General features: G+C 38.9%; 1 long non-coding RNA gene across 1 annotated transcript; it reads left to right on the top strand.

The window, feature by feature from the left end:
* Positions 1-5717: 5717 nt before the first annotated feature.
* LOC136278526 (uncharacterized) lies at positions 5718-9899 on the top strand. Its single transcript, XR_010716379.1, has 4 exons — positions 5718-6543; positions 7207-7279; positions 7645-7708; positions 8502-9899. It is a non-coding gene; the product is annotated as an uncharacterized lncRNA (long non-coding RNA).
* Positions 9900-20048: the final 10149 nt, after the last annotated feature.

The following is a 20048-nucleotide window of genomic DNA, read 5'->3' as shown; positions in this document are numbered from 1 at the left end:
TTTTCAAAGCTAGGGTACTCTGATTAAAAGTGACCATTTTTATCGGGTTAGATGTGCGCAATATCCCCTCAATCTTTCGCATGTCAAAGCTCTTCCTCACTGTGGTGCATCTGTGAGAGTTGCTTTTGTACTTCTCATCTATGCCATACTCTTCAGGATACATGAAGGAGTACTCTTAATCTCTGACTTCTTGAGGTTTGAGGTAGTTCGACCCTCTTGGCATTACTGAAATGGTATCTCATAAGAGCTGTGCGAGGTATGTCACATCTTGACTTTATTGCTAAGTTCTTGCCTGATATTTGTGGTAGTTCTGCTTCTTGGCATAACTGAAATGATATCTTCACAAGAGCTGTGCGAGGTATGTCACATCTTGACCAAACAGCAAGCAAAAAACTCTCAACATATACTCTCTTTCAGGGACAGCAAGGCAAGGAGGGTGCAGTAAACATATTGGAAGATTATTACCCAGGTTTCCGCCTCAATTACTTTGTTCTAGTAACATGTCGATTTCGAACCTTTTCTTTTTCCTTTCGATTTTCGATAGTTTTCTTTATTACTTCTTCTCTTTCTGATGTGGTGTCTTCGCAGATTTCTTGAATATGCTTCAATAACTTTGGCTTCTCTCCCAGTGTCTGTATCCTGTGTTGCATTTAACATCCTGAACTCGACACACTTCATCTGCTCTGCAAGAAGTGAGGAAATTGTTATCCTTGCCTCAAAATTGAAAAGCAAGGGATCACGAAGGCAACTTGTGTGGTTGATTAACTCCAGGGCATATCAAGGTGATGCAGTTCAACAAGAAGAAAAGAGCAGAGCAGCCAAAGGAGAACAAAAAAGAAACCACCACAAAAACACAGGAAAAAGTCTCCCTGATTTGCTGGGAAAGATTGGTTTGAAGAATGTACAAAGGTAAACAATTTTGCAAGAGGGGGTAAAGTGCCTCAAGAAACATCGACTGGAGTAACATATGTACAACAATAAGAAAGACACAGTGGAGGGTTTGGCAAGGTATTGGCTTTTCCAAATGAATCCTGAAGGCCCTGGTTTGCAAACACAACTGAAGGAAAGAGATTTAACATGTAAACAAATCCTTGCAAGACAGTGAAAACCCCAAATAGCTGAAGATAAGTAGAGCAAAGTGAAAGCCATACAAATAGTAACAATGAGAATGACAATGATTCCATCAACTCTGGAGAGGAAGATAACTCCACAAATGATGTCCTTCTTGCTTTTATCAATAACTAGAGAACAAGTTGAAAGGCCAGCTGCAACACACCCAGGAAGATTAAAAGGACCCATAAGAAATTGAGTCATAAATCATTTGATTCTTAACTTTTTTAATCCTGGAACAGTGAAGAAATCTCATAGCTAACAAACCCAAATTACTTTTCAAATTAATGTCTGAAGAATGATCGAGTTATTACCATCATTATAATGAACAAAAAATAAAAATAATAAAGCACACTGCAGAATACATGAGTGGGACTAAGGGGACAAGGAAGGCTGGGGGGTGGGGCAATTCATCAGGAAAAAAAGCTTTACATTGTAGGGAATAACCATAGCAAAAAATGACATTTGTCATGAAGTATCCGATTAAGTATGAATATTAACCACAAATTAAAAACATCAGGTTAGAGTTAAGGTTAGGGGATACTTCATAACAGTTTTTTGGGATGAGGAGAAGGGTAAGGGGACAACGTATAGAGCTTACTGTCTAGCTGAATTTTGAAAAAAAAAATTAAGAATACATAAGAAGAGCCTGGTCAAAGTATACCAGGATATCTAAGGATACCAGGTCGCACTGGACACTTCTCACGAAGAGCTGGTCAACAGTGGCCCGGAGGGATTACAAAGGGGAATGATCTAAGGATACCAGGTCCAACTGGACACTTCTCACAAAGAGCTGGTCAACAGTGGCCCTGGAGGGATTACAAAGGGGAATGATCTAAGGATACCAGGTCCAACTGGACACTTCTCACGAAGAGCTGGTCAACAGTGGCCCCGGAGGGATTACAAAGGGGAATGATCTAAGGATACCAGGTTGCACTGGACACTTCTCACGAAGAGCTGGTCAACAGTGGCCCCAGAGGGATTACAAAGGGGAATGATCTAAGGATACCAGGTCCAACTGGACACTTCTCACGAAGCGCTGGTCAACAGTGGCCCGGAGGGATTACACAGGGGAATGATCTAAGGATACCAGGTCCAACTGGACACTTCTCACGAAGAGCTGGTCAACAGTGGCCCGGAGGGATTACAAAGGGGAATGATCTAAGGATACCAGGTCCAACTGGACACTTCTCACGAAGAGCTGGTCAACAGTGGCCCCGGAGGGATTACAAAGGGGAGTGATCTAAGGATACCAGGTCCAACTGGACACTTCTCACGAAGAGCTGGTCAACAGTGGCCCGGAGGGATTACGAAGGGGAATGATGTAAGGATACCAGGTCCAACTGGACACTTCTCACGAAGAGCTGGTCAACAGTGGCCCGGAGGGATTACGAAGGGGAATGATCTAAGGATACCAGGTCGCACTGGACACTTCTCACGAAGAGCTGGTCAACAGTGGCCCCGGAGGGATTACAAGGGGGGTTGAGCTAAGGATACAGGTCCAACTGGACACTTCTCACGAAGAGCTGGTCAACAGTGGCCCGGAGGGATTACAAAGGGGAATGATCTAAGGATACCAGGTTGCACTGGACACTTCTCACGAAGAGCTGGTCAACAGTGGCCCCGGAGGGATTACAAGGGGAATGACCTAAGGATACCAGGTCCAACTGGACACTTCTCACGAAGAGCTGGTCAACAGTGGCCCGGAGGGATTACAAAGGGGAATGATCTAAGGATACCAGGTCGCACTGGACACTTCTCACGAAGAGCTGGTCAACAGTGGCCCCGGAGGGATTACAAAGGGGAGTGATCTAAGGATACCAGGTCCAACTGGACACTTCTCACGAAGAGCTGGTCAACAGTGGCCCGGAGGGATTACGAAGGGGAATGATGTAAGGATACCAGGTCCAACTGGACACTTCTCACGAAGAGCTGGTCAACAGTGGCCCCGGAGGGATAAGAAGGGGAATGATCTAAGGATACCAGGTCGCACTGGACACTTCTCACGAAGAGCTGGTCAACAGTGGCCCCGGAGGGATTACAAGGGGGATGATCTAAGGATACCAGGTCCAACTGGACACTTCTCACGAAGAGCTGGTCAACAGTGGCCCGGAGGGATTACAAAGGGGAATGATCTAAGGATACCAGGTCGCACTGGACACTTCTCACGAAGAGCTGGTCAACAGTGGCCCGGAGGGATTACAAAGGGGAGTGATCTAAGGATACCAGGTCCAACTGGACACTTCTCACGAAGAGCTGGTCAACAGCGGCCCGGAGGGATTACGAAGGGGAATGATCTAAGGATACCAGGTCCAACTGGACACTTCTCACGAAGAGCTGGTCAACAGTGGCCCTGGAGGGATTACAAAGGGGAATGATCTAAGGATACCAGGTCCAACTGGACACTTCTCACGAAGAGCTGGTCAACAGTGGCCCGGAGGGATTACGAAGGGGAATGATCTAAGGATACCAGGTCACACTGGACAGGGCTTAGGAAGAGCTGGTCAACAGTGGCCCTGGAGGTATTAGGAAAGGGGAATATTGTAAGGATACCAGATCAATGTTAAAATAAGTTACAGTTACAAATAAAAACAGAGGTCATCATTTAACCCTTTAACTCCCAGGAGTGATTAACCTCTAACTTCTCCCTATAATATTCCTTCATGATCTAGCTAACAAGTAATGAGAATACCTAAACTTATCAGGTAGATGTTGTTACGTTGATTTAAAAACACCAAATTCTCACAAGTGGTTTACAAGGAAATGTGTAGCAACGAGAGGGGAGAATTCGTAATCAGATATCTGGAGTTAAAGGGTTCAGATCTGAAATCGAGAATTAAACCTCTATTTTTTAATTTATGACTTTTGCACCTACCAGTGACTGCTCCAAGTTAGTCATCTCTTCAGTGTTCTGAAAATTTGTCAAAAAAAAAACAAATTAGACCATAGCAATGAAAGTGTCTGTCACGAAGACACATAAAATAACTTATTATGCTACCCCAGCTCACGCTGTTTTTAAGTGTTTAATAATTTTAGAGAATTTACATAAGTAAGAGTTAAATCATCTTTAGAACTAAATGTGTTTTGAATGGGAATGCGTTATATTAAGACATTGAAAAAATTAAAGTGGGTTCTGATTGAAACATACCCTCTCTAAAAGGTCCAGGACTTCGTCCCCTTGTAGATGATCAGAGTGCCTCACCACTTCCCTTCCTCGCTGTAGTGTGAAGTGGAGCGGTACTTCAACAAGCGAACCAATCCAGTCATAGACTTCCTGTTTATTGTTTTCATATAACCAAAAAAAGAAAACATGCATCACTTACTATCACCACCATCATCATGTAGCAAATATTATATTATATTCTTACCTGGAAAAAGGCATTTTTCTCAAAAGCCCTGGAGAACTTTTTTCCATTGTTGATATGGACGCCAATGGTTGTTCCACCACCATTAGTTGGTGGTGCTGTCACCCTCCCCCTGCGTTGAGCCCTTGTTTGCTGTAAAGACAAATATTATTATGATGGATATTATTACGACAGATAAGGCACATCACAGTGCGCACAATTATAAAATAAACATATGTGGGTATAGTTATTTAAATAGAAAATCACTGTATACAATTGACATAACTAGATTATGAATTAGTTGAGATAAATAACAAGGGTATATTTCATTCTTAATTTTTTCAAACCTTACATGAACCTAAACTTAAGAGTTGAGAGAAAGCTGGACACAGTGCACCCAATTATAAAACAAGCAGGCTTGCTTAGGTATATTTAAATGGAAAGTCACTGTATACTCTTGACATAACATTAGATTATTAATTTTTTGAGATAACTAATAGAAGACATGTCATTCTTAATTTTTCCAAACCTTATATGTATCTAAAACTTAAGAGTAGAGAGAAAGCAGATGGTAACTTACAGAAGTTTCATCCTGATTGTTTACGGTATTGTTGGAGCTGGTTCCCAGGGAGCTGCTAGCAATGTTAGTGCTATTGCTGGGGCTGGACTGTAATGCCTGTTATGAAAATTAAAGTGTTCTAATGGGTATATTAGGGAGTAAAATTAAAATAATGTGATTTTGTAAGTGTATCCTTTCAAATTGAATTCTAAATTAGGGGATATTGTGTACCTGGTACTGTAGTTCTTGACTTTGTCTTTGTTTCCGCCAGTCATCCAACTTTTTCCTGTTGAAAGAAGTACCTGTGTCAGTACCTTTCATTCCCATTTTTTAAGTTTTAATAATCATTTTAATTGTGAATACATAAATAGCTGAAAAGTTTCAATCCATACCGTTCATCCCTCATTGCGGAATATAGAGCCTGTGCTCTGCCAATGGACTCTTGAAGACCCGCACAATCCAAGTTTGATTCTTGTAAGGTACAAGGTACAAAACATGTTGGTGTTAAAAAGACTAATAGATTGAAGCTATTCTTGTTGTAGGTATGATTATTGAAGACTTCGCAGAGATTCTTTCAGAGGAAATTTTGTATTTGTTGCACATGGAAGTTAGAAAAAAAGAAAATGTCTTTGAGACATCCACATTCCTTTTTTGTTTGTTGTTTGTTTTTTTTTTTGTGCATCATAAACAATCAATGGATAATCAGACTACTAGTGAAGGAAACAGAGGAGCTAGCAAATTATTCTACCCCAGTCATGACCTTAATGACAAATGATACACTTTAAAAAATGAAAGGTGTCATTCATATAATCACAATATAGATTTCAAATTTCAAATTTTTCATGTTTACCCTCAAAGATTTCCACGCACTGTGGCATGTTTCTGCTATGACATGGGGCCAGAACAAATACAACAATGCCAGGGCTTTGTGAAACGCCATATTTTACTCTCACTGCAATTAAAGGTACAATTACTCTTGTGCTAATAATAACATCTGCAAAATCATCTTGATATATCGACAATAACAACAGTGATAACTATGATAATTATAATTATTACAATAATACTCCAAAAAAATAAACTAATTAAAATTAACACTTGGGTGCATTTGCTTTTGCATTCTGAGCTAAAGACTAGGTTTAGCTACCTTTCTGGGCTTCATGGCTGCTGTCTTTGGCAATCCAGAAGTAAATATGTGGGCTGTTTGCCACAGTGTTGAGCATGCTTGAAAAAGTAAATACAGAGAAGGTTAATAAACATCAAATACACCTGAGTTAAACAAATGTGGAGGCAGAGTAGGCAGAGAAAAATCAATGAGGAAACAAAAGCAAACACATTAGTGTACTAACCTAACCAATCTTCTCTTGCTAGCAAGAGGACAGCTGAAGGGCAAAAGCACAGCCACCATTATACGACCATCCTCTGTTCCTTGCCATGTGAACTAAGATAACAAGAGAAACAGTTCAGTAAGATATGTGCATGAACATGAGTGTACTATTTGAATTGTTTACAGCTATTTTCCCACAGCAGGTAATCAAAGGGAGAAACGGGTTTTGTTTGACAGATTAGTTTGTAGCTCTTGGTTTTTTTTTTTTTTTTAACATGCAAACTTTCTTTTTTTCTTGCCAATCAAAGGGTAGGGTATGAGCGTGATTGTGATCACATCTCATTCTATGTGGGTTTTTCCTACATACTGATAAACAAGCTAATTACCTCTTCAAAAGAGTGGATCAGAAATGAAATGGCTGTGCTTTGCCCTCTGTCCTCTAAAATATTGATACATTGCAGCACCTCAGTGGTCCTGCTATGAACACCTTCACCTATAAGAAATGGGTAACCATGAGGAAAGTGATTTAGTGATGTATGAATGACTTGTATTCAGTAGCATTATACACTACCTGTGCTTTCATTGCTCAGTTTGTCATGCACTATCTGAGGTAAACTCATCACAATCATACCTGTTATCACTCCTGATGTTGAAAAATCATCAGTGACATAGCCATCTAGAAAGACAAAATAATAATTAAAACAGGTATACTAGTTCATTGATAAAGAATAATGTAAATGACAATTTCTAGTCTTATTAAGCTAAATGACTGGGGCATTGTGGTTGCTAGGATATGACCTCCCAAAGTACTGACACAGATGCATTGGCTTTGGTAAAAATGGTTCTTGTAATCTTTCTCACAACAGATGCATGGCAAAAAAGGAAGATAGCATGGTACAGGCATTAAGGAAATTGATATCCATTTAGTGAGACATCAAGGTGAGCTTACAGAGTCTAGCCTCTTCTGAGTAAACTATCACTTCTGCAAAAAAGAAAAAGAAAAGATAGGAATTACTTTGATGTAATAGGTGATAATGTCACAAATCATTATTTCCTTTACCTGCAGGATGATACAGATTCATCACTAATTTTCATATGTAGTTGTGCCTTTATAAGTCCATTATTTATGAGTTTCTTGAGTGATGTGACTCAGATTAGTAGGTGTTTTTTTCATTAAATATACATATGGCTAACTGGAACTGGAACGAATAGCTATGGGTTACTAAAAAAGTGCTTCCTTAATCTACAGTTTTGACTTACTTGAACATCCTTTTACTCACCATTAATGTCATCTTCTGAGTCAGATGATACAACAGATGGTCCTGCATTGTGGCCTAACCAAGGAAAAGGTGCAGACATCAAGATCAGGTCCATGTCAGAATTGTGAAAGTTCTTTAAATTAACTTAAGGTTACTTTCCACTTTCAGGGGTGTCGTTCATGAAAACACTTGTTTTTATGCTAGTTTCGTATAAATTCTTGCAAACTTTACATCAGAAGAAAGCTTAATGACAGCAGTTTACAATAAAAATACGATTTAAATGAGTTTTCCTCTTGGGAGTGTTATAAGCCAGCTAGACGAGAAACGATTAAGTGTTCTCTTATTGAATTTATTGAGTATCTTCATCAAGATCAATTGAAACTGTAATTGCACCAACTCACCGCCATGGTTTGAATCTGACTCATCTGACAAGTCTGAGCTCTCATCTGTTGAGTAACATTTGATTTAAATTATAATCGCCTTATATACACCCATATACACATTTAGAACACCAATACAAAAAGTAAATTGAAAAAGTAAGACAAAACTGGGGTCATACCAGATGTTGATCCTCTTGCATTTGCAGTTGCCATTGCTGTCAGATATCTTCGTGTAGAAGCTATGATGTCAAAAGCAATTCAGATTACACATAAAATTCAGAATTAAATTAGAACTTGTCATATTTCTTTGATTTTCATCGAGGCAGGATAAGATATACTCACTGAAAATAACTTCACTTGTCTAGTCAGTAAATTGAATTACAAATGGAAAGACAAAGTCTAAGCTGTTGGTAGTATAAACCAATACCTTTCAACTCAGACTTGTAATTAGCAATATTTTCAAATTTTTGTGAAAGATCTGAAAAGCTTAATTTCAAACAGTGACAAAATTTTTTTTTTCAGTTACCTCCATCAACTGGCAAAGGCATCAGATCCAGTGAAGTGGATGTGGAGGGTTGAGCAACTGGCGGTGTAGATATAAGGCTGCTTGAAGATGGGGACAGCAAAGTGGCCCGTGATGATGTAGATGTTAAGGTGGCAGTGGATAGAGATGTGGGTGGTAAAGTGACTGTGGATGATAGAGATGTTGAAGTGGTTGTAGATGTTGATGGTAAATTGACTGTGAATGATAAAGATGTCGGTGGTAAAATGACTGTGGATAATGAAGATGTTGAAGTGGCTGTAGATGTTGCTGGTACAGGTGCTATGGACGACGAAGATGTTGAAGTAGCTGTTGATAATGAAAGTGCTGAAGAGGTTCCAGATGTTAGTGGCAAACTGACTGTGGACAATGAAGTGGATGTTGAAGTGGATGTAGATGATGAAGTGGAAGATGACAAAGCTGTGGTGAAAGAACAGTTTATGCATGTACATGTTGTGATCAAATGTCGTCATAAATTTGATACATTAGACTGGAAATGGGCCTATAGAAGATTCTCACAAGTGTTTGTGGATACATTGTATATGACATATAAACCTTCAACCTTTCAATTGTTTAATGTCAAGGTATGCATTTTGATTTAGCCAGCCTCTGTTACTCGGTTAATATTTGGAAAAATGCAATAGTCATGCACATCACTATTTCTAGGGTGATGAGATAACAAATGACCAATTTCTTCTAAAAGTTCTACTTAGTATCTGGAGGTTTATTATTTTCCTTTTAATTTGTGCTAGAAGTTGCAAGGCTGCAGGGAAAGTCACCTTACTAAGATAAGTAAGTAAAGTATCAAGTAAAAAGATAAGTTTCATAGGAAACTGGTTATAAATTAGACTATGCTTATTCAAGACATGCTCCATTTGAAGAGAACAGTTTAAATAGTATGCACTTGTAAGGTTTAGTTGATGTAAGTAACACTTTAAATGTAAACAGACCTTGACTTGGTAGAAATATAAAGATCTTTTTCCTTCTACTTCCACCAAAGTGGTCCATGAGCTGCACACCACTTTGAAGGCCAGTTGCCACTGTCCTCATTGCATGCCCTCTTGCATATGATGTAATTATTTCCAAGCTAGTGTAATAAAGTAATGACAGAAAGGTGATTGTAGTTACCCACACTAACCTTTTTCTGTTAAATTGAATTTAACTGTGAATTTATTTATGTAAGGTGCATGCAAATATACATTAATTTTGAATGCACATTTGCTTTTAGTGGCATTTGCTCTAGATTGACATAGATTGTAGCAACGACAGAAATATTGCATAGTATGTCATGAAAAAAAAGTATTGTAGGTTTAAATAATTCAATGTGTACTGGAACAAGGAAGGTTATTATCTTAGATGTCTAGACAGCTGTTGTTAATACAATTGGCCAACATTTCATTTAATTTTTTGTTGTTGTTGATTTGTTTTTGTTTTTTTGTTTACTTCATCTGGATCGACCAACGATATTCGATGTTTCTTTAGATAATCAAAATTCACCTTGAAAGCGAGACTAAGAGGACAGCAACAAAGGAAATCAAGAAATATCCCTTTCCAGTTTCTCTAAACCTCGCTTTCATGGAGAATTTTGATCTATCGAAAAAAAGCTTAATCGGGTTAGCGTGAATCATGAATTTGAGCATGACCTTCACACGAACAGAAAACGACAAAAAGTAAATCCTACACAATTCCACACCTCTTTTGTAAACTTTGCATTAAACTGATGGAACGTTAGGAAAATTTGTAACTAATTCCACACAATAATACAAATGACTGGATGAAGACAACAAAAAGACGGATATGTGCGCTGTTAGCCACTTGTCATTTATGTCCGATGCTTATCCTGTCTACTGGCGACAGCTTCTCAATGTTGCAAGACATCTAAAGGAAGATTTTAGCAACCTTAGTTTTCTCTCATCCACGTTTACATCCAATCTTGCCCCTTTTCGGCATTTCGCTGCTTTTATTACGGTACTTTTCACTCTTTTCTCTGAAACCATTTTCTACCCTACGATACAGATTATGAAGGCAGCAGCACTTACCTGCTAAGGTCTTTTCCTGTAAGGGGAGGAAATGCTCTCACCAGTAAGTCTCCGATTTGGGAAGAGCTGTCGTTCTTTGTAAACGATATATCAGAAATCCGCTTGGCGGTAGCGAGCCTGCCCAGCTCAGTCTTGTTTGGCACGCTTCTGTGCCGTTTATCCAAAAAGACAACAGTTCTTTGGAAAGCGCGCTTGCTATGGTTCATCTCGTGGAGTTAAACACTTAATCTAAAATGCTTAACTCCTTGCTGCACTAATATTCCCAAGGATGACGCGAAACCACGCCGAAAATGAAACTGACCGACGTGTATACGTATTAATAAAAGGCTTTTGTTTCGTGGCACACCCATGTCACCTAGGCCTGTCGCTACGGGACATTTATATTGATAGTTAAACAATATTAGGATCGTTTGCCGCAAATGCGCTAAGCGCACCCTTTTATTCGTTTAATTGTTCTTTAATTCCATGAAACGGGCAAGTTACCCTTTTCCAGGAAATGATGTCCACACACAAATACACACACACACTCGCACATGCAGAATGGAAACTTGATTGTTTGAACAGGGAACTTGACCCTGGGTAACTGTCATTTCGCGGATCGATTGTTGCCAGATCAGTATCAATTGTTATTGATGAATACGTGTCAAATTGTCCAGGAAATACACATTTCCCATTGAGGTTCACAAGGTTATAAACATCGTTTACTTATCAGTTAGTCTTGGTTCTTTCACTAAAAGCAAACTTTGCTTGGATTAGATCACTTCGCTGCTTTATTCATTGCCAGATTCGCTATGTCTAATGAGCATTTTGAGTTTACTTCTCCTCCCGGAGCGCTATTCAACTGTTCTGTATGGTAAGTCTTTTTTGTTTTGTGATGATTTTTATCTTTCAGCAACTGATCGTTTTCGCTGTCACCCATCGAGAGAGAGATCTTCAGTGGAGTAGTTAAGAAATTTAAATGTCATAGGAGATAGGCTAAGGAAGAACTTTTTTAATTTTTAGGTCTCTTTGTTTACCCAAACTTAAGATATTCGTCGAAATGTTTTGCGCAAATTTACAGAGCCTAGTATCGAGTCGCAATTGTCGTGGGTGTATCTTTGGTTCACCAACATTGCCGCTGAAAAATAGTGCAAAAAATCTGGAATTTACTTGGCTATCTAGCCCACTGATTATCTAAACTGAAACAACAAACATGTACGAAAGCACTTTTTCTAACACTTAATTTCCTAAAAAGGCTCAAAAGTCGACAGATAAGTCTATATTTTTCGACAACGCAGAGCTGTATGCCAAGCATCCACCATAACTCTGAACTTCAAATTGCGCTGGTTTCCAAACCCAGCTTGAAGATGCCAGGTGAAAATCTGCAATAAAGCAAGGCTTAACCTGACATTTAAGGAGAACGACCGACAGCATTCAGAGCATTCATAAGGCAGAAGTTCTTTTTAACTGTGGAACTATATTCGCATTTCCTGGGAAAAGAGATCATAAGCGAAATTGTAATTTTCTTTTGGCAAAAGGACGAGATGTTTAAATATTAACGCTAGGAAAATCATTAACGCACACTTGCTTACTTCTGTGATCGAGCTGTACTAAATAGTTTATACTTCAGCAGTTGTCTTTCTGAGAGGAGAGAAATGTTGCTCATCCCTCAGGAATTTGACCAATTAGACGAAATAGTAATTTGTCAAATAACAGATTTACGTTCTGCGTTTGTTTTGACTCTGAGTTATGAATCATTGTTCCATGGTTAAATTCCACTTTCCTGCGACAACTTTTAAAATTGTAGCTGTTTGAACTGAATTCCTTGCTAGCAGGGGCCTCTTTGAAGGAATTACTTGACTTATCAATACTAGTTTTGTAAGGAAATGTACTAAACTCTCTTGATTATCTTTTACTTTGAAGCCTATCGACAATGGTTAAGCCTGTCACTCTGGCATGTGGGCATTCGGGCTGTCGACACTGCCTCGCGACACTCATAGGCATTGAGACTTTCCCCAAATGCCCACTTTGTAAAGCACCGATCGGAACAGATGTTACCCTCCACGTCAATGTCGCACTCGACGATATCATTGGAGACTTTAATGTCAAGTGTAATAAGAGCGGCTGTCTATGGAAAGGAAAATTTCACGAGCACGAGCAGCACTTGAAAACGTGTGGAAAATTTCAAACGGCGTGTGCCAATGATGGCTGTGGAGAGATGGTGGCAAGGGAGAGGATGGCAGCACACACTGCGCAATGTGCAAAGCACAAACTCCCTTGCCAGCAATGCGGTAGAAAAATTACCAGGGAATCTTTCGAGGAGCATACTGCTTCCCTTTGCTCAAATAAGAGGGTACTGTGTCCACTAAGCTGCGGAACAAGCCTTCCACGGTAAGATATTGTCGGTTTAATTAAGAAATCAACAGTCAAATGGTTATTTAAGGCCAACAAAATATCCAAAAGTTTCACTAGCCAGCTCATCCCTGGTCCTTATTTTGATTATTTTGCAGGCTCCACTTAACACTGCACTTAAGCGAGTGCTCAGAAAGAGCGGTCCGCTGTGAGGTGACTGGCTGCACTGCCATAATAAAGCAGAAGAACATGCCACAGCACTCGACAAATGCAGCCGCCACCCACAGTGTTCTGCAGGAAGGGGAGGTCCAGCGTCTGCGGGGCCTAATGCATTTCAAGGTGAGACGCTAGAATTATAAAAATAATGAGAAAAGATATCATATGAACATGAACTGAACATTCGGTTTCATTTCAGAGAGCCAAACCGAGATGGATTTTGGAAGAAAGAGGAGTGTTCTCCTTCCGCTGGAGGGGAGAGAAATGGAATAACGTGAAGGGGTCACACCTATTCAGCACTGAGTACAGGTGCCCGAATGGGAACAGCTGGAGGGCGCATATACGATTTGCAGGACTTTCCTTGGAACTGGTGTCCGCAGTGACGGCAGTGGTAGTAGGAACGAGGTTAGGGACTCATCTTTGTAATTAAGGATAGATTCTCGCTCTGGAACGCAGTACAGAGGATAAATGATCGCTGCTGATAAGCCAAAGTACTTGCATTTAGCTGGCGTATTTTACGAGGACTATCAATATCGTAATTTTTCCATACAGGAGTGAGGAAATCTAAAACCATGTCTCCGAACCTAAAAACTGTTAAAAAGAAAATCAACTTTATCATGATTCACCACAAATCATTAATGACTTTACGCTTTATGTCTACAGAATAGTATTGATGCCTGATTCCTGCGAGGAGAAGGTTTTCCCTTTCCCGGCGAAGGAGATAAAGGAGGGGGAAATAGCAGCAAATATCCCGCGCTGTGAACTGGATCACATGGACCCAGAAGATATCATGATTGTCAAGTTTGTCTTGACATATTATCTTTTAAAAGAAGACAAGTAATTTTCCATTTATTAGCTAGGAGAGGTATCGAGGTCGCAAATGATAACGCAAAAAATGGAAATCGTTTATGCACTAGAACAAAAGGCAATATGATAAGCACAGAACAAAGTAACCATGAAATTTAAGAAGTATTTTTGAATGGAAAACATTTTCAGTACTTTCTCATTGAGATCTTCCGCTTTTTTTGCTGTATGTAATACCTCTCTTAGCACTTATCTGGAACATTACTTAACTAGAAAAGATCTCTTCACGCAGTTGTTAAGATAGAAGCGTGCCGGTGATGTCAAAGCGTTGTTGTATTTTAGGGTTAGTAACGAGTGAGGAATTGAAAAAATAAAGAGTCTGGAAGCTAACTAACTTTTGAGTTTTCAGTCAACCTCCAGTTTAGTTTAGTTATTTACATTTGAAAAATACCTCTAGGAAACAGAAGTACACTTACAGGAAAAATGTTTAAGATAAAAACGTTATGGAAGGAAAGATAGCTACGAGGACAAATATTGAAAGCGATACAAAAAATGTTTAGGTTTTTTAAGTCAAATATGTTTTTTTAAGAATTATGGGAAACACACTCGTCAATTTCCCCCTCTTCAGTATGAGTAAGCTCGATTTGTTCGTTTGCTGCGCTGTGTTTCACGTGATAATAAATGATTTGACAAATGCATTTTTCCCCGTTATCTGAACACCCTTGTCCCACTGTCGCAGACGGTCTAACCGGTTTGGTTACAGATTAAAGGCATCCCACACCAAATAAAAGCCGACACACAGCCTCGCACCAACCCAGTCTGACACGAATTTGAATTTGTTAAAAAAAAAAAAACATAAAAAAAACAAAGTAAAACGAATAAAAACCCTGCCCTGCATAACATGAATTAAAAATAGTTTTTTCCTTAACGAAGACTAGTGGGCAGCACAAAGAAAGACGTATTGTTGTAGTTTCTCCTTTATTCCAACACGTGTCGCCTCTAGCATTGGAGAGAAAATAACTACACATTCGTTAACCTCAGTTTACTTTCCTATGTAAGTGAATCATAGCTGAAAAATCCTGTAAACGGATGTCATAAAAAAAAACCGCCTCAATCTATTGCGCGTTATTGTATTTTGGGGGCCATACGATAAGTGCTTATTGCGGTGAATCAATAAACAAAGACTTTGTTTCTTCATAACTTTTTTTGTAATAAGGAAGGAAGGTTGGTGAGATCAACCCATTTATCCTTATTCATACAGATGTTACATGAAATGCCTTAATTTACTGAGCGTTGTTGTATTTTAGGAGCCGTGCGGTTAGCGCCAATTGTTGTTACTCAATAAACAAAGACTTTGTTTCCTCACATCTTGTTGTTAATTAAGAAAAAAATGATCGGTGAGTTCAACAGATTTGATCGGGTAAATTTTCTACCATTGGAAATACAAAAAGCTAGCCTAGCACACGCAGATAATATTTACACCAGATACAAATATATCTTCTATCCTACATGGGAGTATATAACAACCCAATGTTTTTATGAATAAACCTAAATTGTTAGTAATCGTCGTTATAAATGTAATTACAAACTGTTCTGTTTCTGGTAATATCAACTAAGTTGAAATTATAAATTGGCCACCGTAAAGAGTTCAAAAGCTGACGTTTCGAGCGTTAGCCCTTCATTAGTCTGATGAAGAGCTAAGGCTCGAAACGTCAGCTTTTGAACTTTTTAGGTGGCCAATTTACAATTTCAACTTAGTTGATATTATCAAATCACCTTGTTACCCCCACTGACGCAGCACCAGAGTTTCTTTAGAAACTTACCCCCTTTGTTTCTGGTCTGTTATGACGACGGCAAACATACTTCTCCATTATAACAAAGGATGAAAAAAAAATCACACTTACCTTACAAAAGGCACTGATGAGGAAGTCGCAAGTTTAAACAATAGGCTGTTTTACCTTGCGCTTAGCAATGATTTAATTGCTTTTGTTAACGATGAGGTCACCCTAAGGGGTTTTATTCATTTGTTCTAAACAACCGTGTGAAAAAAAGATACTTCGCATAAGTGTGATGTAGTCAATTACAAAATAAGAAACTCACAAAATCATCGAAATTTAGACCCGTTTCTCGCTATTGCTAGCTGACTAGACTCCAACAAGGAGAAGAAAATAATAAGTCCTTACGTCAGTATGCAGCTTTAGAGCAAGGCCTCACGATAAAGTTTTAAACGGTAGTGGTCAAAAACGTTAATAGTAAATATATTTTTGGTAACCACCGTAAGGGAAAAAAACCTAACCGTTAGCCGTAAAGTGGCCACAATTTTATCCTTTAAACTTACCAGCCATCACCCCATTGGAACCCTCCACTATTTGGTACATCTTTTTATTACTGTTGTTCATTTATTATTTCTTTTTGCAAGTTCAACCTCAATCAACGCCGGTAGGCCGGTTGCCGAACACTGTTGCAACGGCACGAAGTTAACGCGTCATCGTTTAATTAAACTCCATAAAAATCCAACCCACACTTAAAATGGGACTAATTCGGTAATCACCTTGGCCTATTGAAGAGATTAAAATGAAGGCGTTATCCAAAGATGGCAAGCTTTAAATTGTGAACGAAGGTATCGTTTTTTTACCGCACGAGATAGTAAAGTAATTATTTTGTACAATTCCTCTCCGCTTAAAGAACTGAGTATATGCCCAAAATTCGCATTTCCATTTCAATTATAATGAATTATTTTTAGTTTGTGCGCACAAATATTGCAACTTCTCCTTTTTAGTGGGCACGGTCAATTTTAAATAAACGTCATCTTTTTTTTTTTTTTTTTTTTAACGCAGCTACCATCTTAACGCGCGGGGCTGACATAAATCTATTTCGTATTTAATTGAAGAACAACAACGGGGAAAAGGCGCTTTTCGGAGATAACCTATAAGGGAACTTGCTATCGATTACTAGCTTTAGTCCCTCTTTCATCGGGCGTGTGCATTGGCACAAACGTCCTTTAATCTATCTCCTTTTCAACTTATATAGTAACAACTTTTACATGCGTCTGCATGCCGCTACATAAAACTGTCATATAAGTTGCAAGTGTTCATAGCACAATTTGGATTTTTACTTGACTGCTACGTGATAAATACACCGACTTAAGAAAAAAAAACCTCAAAACAACACTAAAAGTACCGTGGGTTACAATAATAATTATCGACGTACTTAAGGTGTTTTAGAACGCACTTTTCCCATTCGATGTAGGAGACCTCTTTGATGTTAATTCAAAACTTCTAGAAGCAAGAGCATCCACCATAAAAGTCGCATCTATACGCGTCTATATATTCAGTGGAGAAGAATGCTTAAACCGGCCATTTTAATTTGTTCAAAAACGATAAAGGGTCTTTCCTTAACAATACTGTACAGGCGCTGCTGAGGATGCATAAAAAGAAGAAGTGTGAGATCAAACAGTTTTTTCGAGGAGTTCCCCAGAGTGCCACTTGGTAAACTCCTGCAGAAGGTTTATTTCTTCTCTGCTGAGGACTCCCAGCGACGAATTTCCAGGTACCTGGATTTAAATACAAGCTTGATAAGAAAAATTAGTAGGCGCTTACAGGATGGCTGCCCAAGAAACCTTCAGGACAGGCCAATCACGCCCTTTGGACTGGTGTAAGATGCGACGAGAGTAAATTCAACAACTAATCAAAGCTAAAAATCACTATTTTTTCAAGTATATACTAACACGGGAAATAGCGTCGTAGATCGCCTGCACTCGGCCTGCACTCAAACTTTGAACATCCTTTGCTAATCGCCTCCGAGCAACTTGCCCACTATTGGCACACAAAAATTATGGGAACCATTTATAGCAGGAATAAATGAGTTTAAAAAAATCACCTTTTTGTGCCATATTATATTACTGATATAGTATATACTAGGCAAATGTTCACCTCCAATCATTTCAATATTTTTGAGATATAAATATTTTCATAACCTTACTGTTCCTTAATTTTCTGGAACATGTGGTTCGCAAGCCGAAGTAGGTGGGAATGTGACAACAAAAAGCACTCAGGGCGCTTTAATATCAAAATTATTTCATACAGGTGAATGATAATTACACATAGCTGGGATAAAGCCTAAAGCAAAATATTAATTGGACAAAAATCATCCATCTGAAATATATATATTTTTTCATTATTTCAGAACAACTGGGGAAGACGTGCACAAAGGTACACATGGGTTTTTGGGATTGTTACGACGCAACATTTACCTGCAAAAAGCTACTTCGATGAAGTGGAAAGACGAGATATGGCCACCCTCCATCCCATCATTTCAAGGTGTGTTCTCCCTGGAACCGAAGTGCACTCGGATGACTTGGCCTCCTACCGGCAGACGGTCCAAAGAATTAACAACATAAGTGCACATCAAATGATTGTCCACCGACTCAACTTCGTTGACCCAGTCACTATGGGGTTGACACCCAAGAAATCGAATCCTGCTGGAACAGTTTAAAATTGGGCCAGAAAACACGCCGGAGGATAAGGAGGGAAGACTTGCAGTCCTACCTCGACGAGCAAATGTGGCGTCGGTAAAGAGCGGGAACCGCTCAGCAATCCATGCAGAACTTTTTGGCCGTTGTAGCCAATCAATATCTAGTTGATAATCCGGTTTTGTATATACGCTACGGTTTTTACTTTCAGTTTTGGGAGAGACAGGTAAATAAACAATTAAGCTCTGTCCATGACTATGTTGAATAGGTTTTACATAGGTTAGGTCTACTGACCACACTGGTCCAGAAAGATTTTCTAACGAAACGACGTATTTTTAAAATATGCGATTTCAACTTGAATTTTAACTCATCATGAAAACCGACCTTTTCGAATTCCCCGATGTTGATTTTTCTTGTAACACTTTTTTTGACGGGATGATAAGGGCTTTACTATACATATCATCTAGCTGCATTTCTTTTTTTTTTGCCGTAGATGACAATTATGATAATGCAAAAAAAAAAAGAAAAAAACCAGTTTATTCATTTTCATAGATAGAGGCAAAGCTCTTTTTGGATTGTGAGAGAAAAATAACGTTTTTCAAAGCACCTGCGAAAGTGTGGTCGGGGCTTTGATCTTGGAAGTATTTAACGCACAACAATCACAGTGTTCAAAAATAAAACTTGATTGAAAAGTTCAAAATATTGGTGATTCAGTCGTAATCCTTTCTTAGGGAGAAAAAATAGTAACATTTTAAAACTAGAGTGCGATACGAATGTTGTTGTGTCGATAGATGACGCTGTTATTAGTCAGAAAAAAGGTGCGACGATATTCAGTTTTTTTTTACCGCTTCATATGCGTGTCTTTTCCTTTCTTTAATTACCCTCTGAAAAGTTACAGTAAAAGTTCAAAGTAATATCTAAATGCAAGTTGTCGTAGAGAAAGCCGGAACGCACACGATCGAGAAAAAGGGTGTCCTGATCTTAGGGAAGAGAATCGCTTAAACAAAAACGGCAGCGTGGGAAAATTTATTTTTAATATTCTCCCCACTTACTTCATATCCTCTCTATGAATCCTGTCTCTGAATCTCCTAAAAAACTTATCTTAGGGAAGAGAATCGCTTAAACAAAAACGGCAGCGTGGGAAAATTTATTTTTAATATTCTCCCCACTTACTTCATATCCTCTCTATGAATCCTGTCTCTGAATCTCCTAAAAAACTTATCTTAGGGAAGAGAATCGCTTAAACAAAAACGGCAGCGTGGGAAAATTTATTTTTAATATTCTCCCCACTTACTTCATATCCTCTCTATGAATCCTGTCTCTGAATCTCCTAAAAAACTTATGAAGCATTTCGCCGTCGGTATCGAGGTTTTTTTGCACACTCCATCGCACTCCATAAGGTTGGACTCTCCACCAGTCTTTCTCGTCAGTACTGTAACCGAGCTCGATAAACGAATTTTGTCGAGCTCGATAACTAATCGAGCTCGATTACTAATCGAGCTCGATTAGTAACCGTACTCGATTAGCGATCGAGCTCGACTTGTAGTTATCGAGCTCGATTATCAAACGTCGTTTGCTTATCGAGCAGGAATGGTAATCGAGTACGACAAATCGATATCGAGCTCGGTTGCCCAGAAACAAATATTGATCCAAGCTTTCTTTAGCCA

The sequence above is a fragment of the Pocillopora verrucosa genome, unplaced genomic scaffold (genome assembly GCF_036669915.1).
Source record: "Pocillopora verrucosa isolate sample1 unplaced genomic scaffold, ASM3666991v2 scaffold_23, whole genome shotgun sequence".
NCBI lineage: Eukaryota > Metazoa > Cnidaria > Anthozoa > Scleractinia > Pocilloporidae > Pocillopora > Pocillopora verrucosa.
Note: the sequence above shows the minus strand (reverse complement) of the source record. Positions and strands in the feature narration are given on the sequence as shown.